Here is a 4933-nt window from a genome sequence, read left to right on the forward strand (position 1 = left end):
AAAACTCGTGATTTTTCAGCATGAGTCAGTGTTTTATGTAACCCCAGCTTGCATTCCTCCAAACCCCTCCTGAGCTCTGAGTGCTCAGACAGCCAACCTCACATTCTTCATCCTCACAGCTGACAACTTTGGTCCTCCGGCAGTGGCACAACAGGCTCCTCACACTGCTCCTGGGGGGACTTTGGGACCCCAGCGTGGCTCTTCTGGGCACTGAGGGGACCAAGGCTGAAAGAAGGCTGGACTGGAGGAGTGAGTTCCACTCTAAGTGGGCAAGATGTTGTGCTTTCCTGCAACAGAAATGCCCATTGCTGGCTTTGTTTGACTGTTGTTTTTTTTTTATTTTCCCTGCAGCAGCATCAGTTTTATCCATGCCACTACCAGAAAAAAAAAACATTTTTATGTAAAAATGGTAGGAAGGAAGGACACTAATTTGGTGAGTCCCACTTGCTGTTGGTCCTCTGCAGGCACCTCGGATGGCAGCTTCAGTTCACACTCCTGACACCCTGCTTCACTCTGAAGGCAACATCCTGAAGTTGGGCACCTGAACAAGCTCAAGAGGTGTATTATTACACCATACAAGTAGTGGAAGGAGGTGAGAAACTAAATCCCCTTTTTAATTCAATTTCAGCTGATTTTCCCTTGAGAGGTGGAAAATCTTGACCGTGGCAGCTTCCCATGCCCATTTTTGGGGGGAAGTCCTTGCTGGCACAGGAAACCTTCCCTAACCTCTCGGCATCAGAGAGCTCTCCCATTCCACCAGGGCATCCAGGAACTTTCCTGCCACTCACAGTAAGAGGGACGCCCTTTTTGGTTGATGACCCCGTCCCCACCACAACCAGACAGGAGTTAGCAAGGAGCACTTATGTTCCCGATGCACAATTTCTTCCTCCTCTCTCTTGGAGGGGAAAAGTGCCCTTTTTCATTTAGCCATTACAGGTAGCAAGAATCACAACATGACAGAACCTAAAATGGTTCTTTTCCTCCCCCCCCCCCCCCCCCCCCCAGCTCCAGTTTACTGGAGCAGAGGCTTGTGGACGTTGAGTTGGAGACACTGCAAATGTTTGACGATGTAGGAGAGTAAAGCATGAGGAAACATTGGGGAGCTCAATGCAATACAGTGGGAAACAGGTGGGAGGGATGGAGAAGCCATAGGGAGGGCTGAGGCACCCCCAGTACTTTATGTGCAGTTATTTGTACCCTGCCCTGGCTCTGCTTGCTGTTTGAAACATAGCCAATGCATCCAAGTCAATGAAACAAGTAGATCAGAAGCACATTTTGGGGTATTTCTCAGGTATAGTTGGCCTTTTCTTTGTACAAATGGCTGATCGCTTCTCATGTGAGATCAGTACCTCTTAGAAAGAAAGATAGCAAAAAAGATTTTTTTAAAAAATTGAATAATTTTCTATAATAAATGTTATTCTTTTGTCTTACCATCTTTAATCCTGTTTATGTAGGTGTGTACAAATATATGCACTCAAAGGCAAAAATACCTCATGAGGAGTCCCACAAAAGAAATGCTTTACAATATTTCAAGAAACCATGCAGAAACATGAAGATCAACTGAGGGGGAACATGTGCCAGTCTGGTCCACTAACCTGCTTAGATGCAGCTTGTTAACAGCAAAATAACCTGCCATCTGATCCTCCGCATGCTGTCTGCATGCTGGCACTGAGCAGACCTCAGGTATGGAAACCCTCTCCTAGCAGAATGATGGGATATTTCTTTGTCCTCCTTAGTGAATAAATTTTAAATACATGTCTGTAGGGTCTCAGCCAAGTTTTGTAGCAATTGTAGAATGTGAAGAACATGCACCACAGTGTTGGGATTCATCTCTTCTTCCTTGGCCACCCAACAAACCAGCACCTTTTCCAAGCTGAGGGTGTTGACACCTTCATTGCTCCAGGAAAGGGCTGTGTTGAAACACTTTTTTTCCCCAACTATATCAGTTGGCCTTATAAAACCTCTCTGTACATGCAGTCTGTACCAATACATAATATTTCAGTGATGGCAGCCTACCTCATGCTTGGGCTAATGGGTTGGCCACAGGTTTTCCTGAAGAATTTGCGTAAAATCCTTTTGCAACTTGCTTTGCCTATGGCCTGCTTTTGCTTTTTTTTTCCAATGCAGACCTCAGAAGCAATCTTCTCAAACATGGTTATATATTTCACTGTAAGTGAAAGAGAACAAAAGAAATAAAACCACAACAAGGCTCTTTCTCCACATTGGTACTTTCTTCAGACTTTGTACTGAGGATTTCCGTTGCATTTGTCGTCGTATGGTAAGAATGAATTTATTGATGGTAGCTAGAAAAAAAAAAAAAAAAGGGAAAAAATGAATTAAATCCCTTGAGATAGAAGGTATGTCATGAACTTCCCCAAGTTATTTGCAAATATTTCTGCCAGTATCAATAAATCCCTCAAATTTCAGGATAGGCTACATTAATTACAGGATGGCGTTATGTATTTAAAGGTTGCTGAAAGTTATATCTGCGATCAGTCATGTTCAAGCTGCATGTTCACATGAAATATTTGTTATTTTAATATGTAGGCATGCACTCGAGCAGCAATAGCATCCATGATGTTTTAATAGTCTTTTATTAGTTCGTACTCTCCTTGTAATCTTGTTTTACAGTATGTGCATTCAATGTGTTTGTGTCTATGCTCTTCATGCACACATCGCAGGATGCCAAAACATCCTTCTGCTTCCTTGTTTCCAACCACTTAGTCAGCCACTTGAATGCTTTCCAAATCTTGTTAAAAACCAGAAATAGAGCTATCACTTCTTCTTGTCGGAGTGCACAGAAAGGGGTAGATGGAGAGGGCAGTGGAGAGGTAGAGGAGGAGGCTGAATGGCTGTGAGGTGGGGGGATCTTCATGGGTGAGCTCAGAAGAGCCTCAGTGCTGGGATGCCCAGACCTGATCAGGTCCTACAGCCTCACTGTGAATAGCGATGTTTGGGGTTCATTTGCTGAATAAAAAAATGCTGCAAAGATACTCCTTGTATGTTACCTCCAGTTTAAGAAGTTTATGAAGCAAAGATTCCCTGCCCAAAAATCACAGGGTATTTGGTTGAGCTGACATGGATTCATTATGTTTATATCTTAATTTTTTTTTTTTCCCCCAGGAAAATTTAAAGTAACATTCAAATGGGTTTTTTTTCCTGAGTAAAACAGATTTAAATATCAACTTTATTTTATTCACTATTTTTTCCTGAAACTAAACTAACTAGACAGGCTCAACCTAGATTCAATAAATACTTTGAATGTGCATTTCTGTTGAGTTAAAAATTGCTCCTGAGACCATTCAAAGTGTTTCAGTCAGGTGCAGTCTTTCTGGGTAACATTTGGATCATGCAACGCTTGTGGTCCTGGTATCTTCAGAGAACATACTCACTGGTTTTACCTTTTTTTTCTCATTAGACTAGATGGTTTTTGGTGTGTATCTCTTAGGCAAGGAAGCATCAGTTTTGGCTGGAACCTGGAAGCTGTGCTGTAATAATAATTTTTTAAAAAGAGCAGTATTAATGACTACTAATTAACTGAATGCTCATGACTGGAGGGAGCAGGGGAGGGTATTTTCCCATGGATTGCTCTTTCAGATGTGGATTCTGTGATGTCTACAGACAGTTGAGTTCATCTCGTCATCACGGGAGGTAGCCATGGTTGCCTTGGTTCCCTGTCTTCATGGGGTGGGAACATCTGTCCAGTTTGACTGCAGTCACCCAATGGGTTTAAAAGCATATGTTGAAGCAGGCGTGCACCCACACACCCATACATCCACGCAGAGCGTGATGAGAAGCCAGCCCCTATATCCTTAAGAAACCCAGATAAAAATAATGTTGCTTTAGGAAGCTTATGCTACGCATGAGTAAGATGACTGCTAGGCTCCCACCACCTTCTGAGACAGATCGGGATTTCAGATTTGATTAAGGAACTTGCCAAGGAGTCGTGACACAGCCATTACTGGCTGTCTGTGTGACAGTCCACATTTGTTTATGGTCAGCAAAAAAGCTGGTCAAATACCATTTATCAGATTGTTTACTTGGCATATCCCCCACAATCTGAATAACTCATTTTACAGGTTGGGGTTTTTTTTTCCCCAGATGACAGGCTACACACAGGGCTTACTAATATAATTATCAAAAGCAGTCATTTGACAGGTCTCAAGAGAAAGTTTGAATCAAGTGCCAGGTTTCTCAGAGGAGCAGTGTCTGTACCCCAATCAGCCACATACTGAGGAGCCCATGGCCATGTGCCAAGTCTTCTGCTCATAGTAGTTCCTTGCAGACATGACCTCCATGAAGCATCACAACAGGTAAGAACTATCCAAACCAAGTTGGGTGGTAACAGTTCATCTCCTGGGGAGGTTTGATAGTGTGTCAGACCACAGAGCCTTCCACCCTGTACCACACTGGAGCTGAAGAACCACTTCACAGGGAGAAAGAGGCAAGTGAGGAGCTCTTACAGGATGGTCTGCTCTCCTAAAGATAGCAAGCCTCATCTCTAGCCCTCAGGATGCAGAGGTGGCCAGAAATAGTGGTGTATTTTTTTGCTTTGTAGAGGGTATGGCTGGGTTGACATCATGGGTTGGGTCTTCTTGCTTCTCCAAAACCAAAGGACATGGGTCAGCCTCTCCCCCTCACCTTATCAGCCTGTGCTTGGTGCAGCAAGGATGGGGGACAGGTCATGGAGGCTCATGTTAGGTAGCATTTTTCAAATGAGTGGTCTCTTTTTTTTTGCAGGAGAGCAATGCCCCTGTTTACCTCAAGGTTGATGCACTCTTGGAAAGTGAAATATATATGGTACCAATGATGACGGAGAGTGGGAAATCTTTCATAAAGAAACATGGCATGTAAGCACACAACACAGCTAAGGCCACATCTTCATTTCACTCATAAGAAGTTTGTGCAAGTGCAGAAAAGTCCGCGTTTTCCT

General features: G+C 43.4%; 1 long non-coding RNA gene across 1 annotated transcript; it reads left to right on the forward strand.

Annotated features, from left to right (window-relative positions):
• Nucleotides 1-492: 492 nt before the first annotated feature.
• Nucleotides 493-2236, forward strand: LOC141970526 (uncharacterized). The gene is made up of 3 exons (XR_012635196.1): nucleotides 493-592; nucleotides 1455-1683; nucleotides 2128-2236. It is a non-coding gene; the product is annotated as an uncharacterized LOC141970526 (long non-coding RNA).
• The last annotated feature ends 2697 nt before the right edge of the window (nucleotides 2237-4933 follow it).

The sequence above is a fragment of the Athene noctua genome, chromosome 1, assembly GCF_965140245.1.
Source record: "Athene noctua chromosome 1, bAthNoc1.hap1.1, whole genome shotgun sequence".
Classification (NCBI taxonomy): domain Eukaryota; kingdom Metazoa; phylum Chordata; class Aves; order Strigiformes; family Strigidae; genus Athene; species Athene noctua.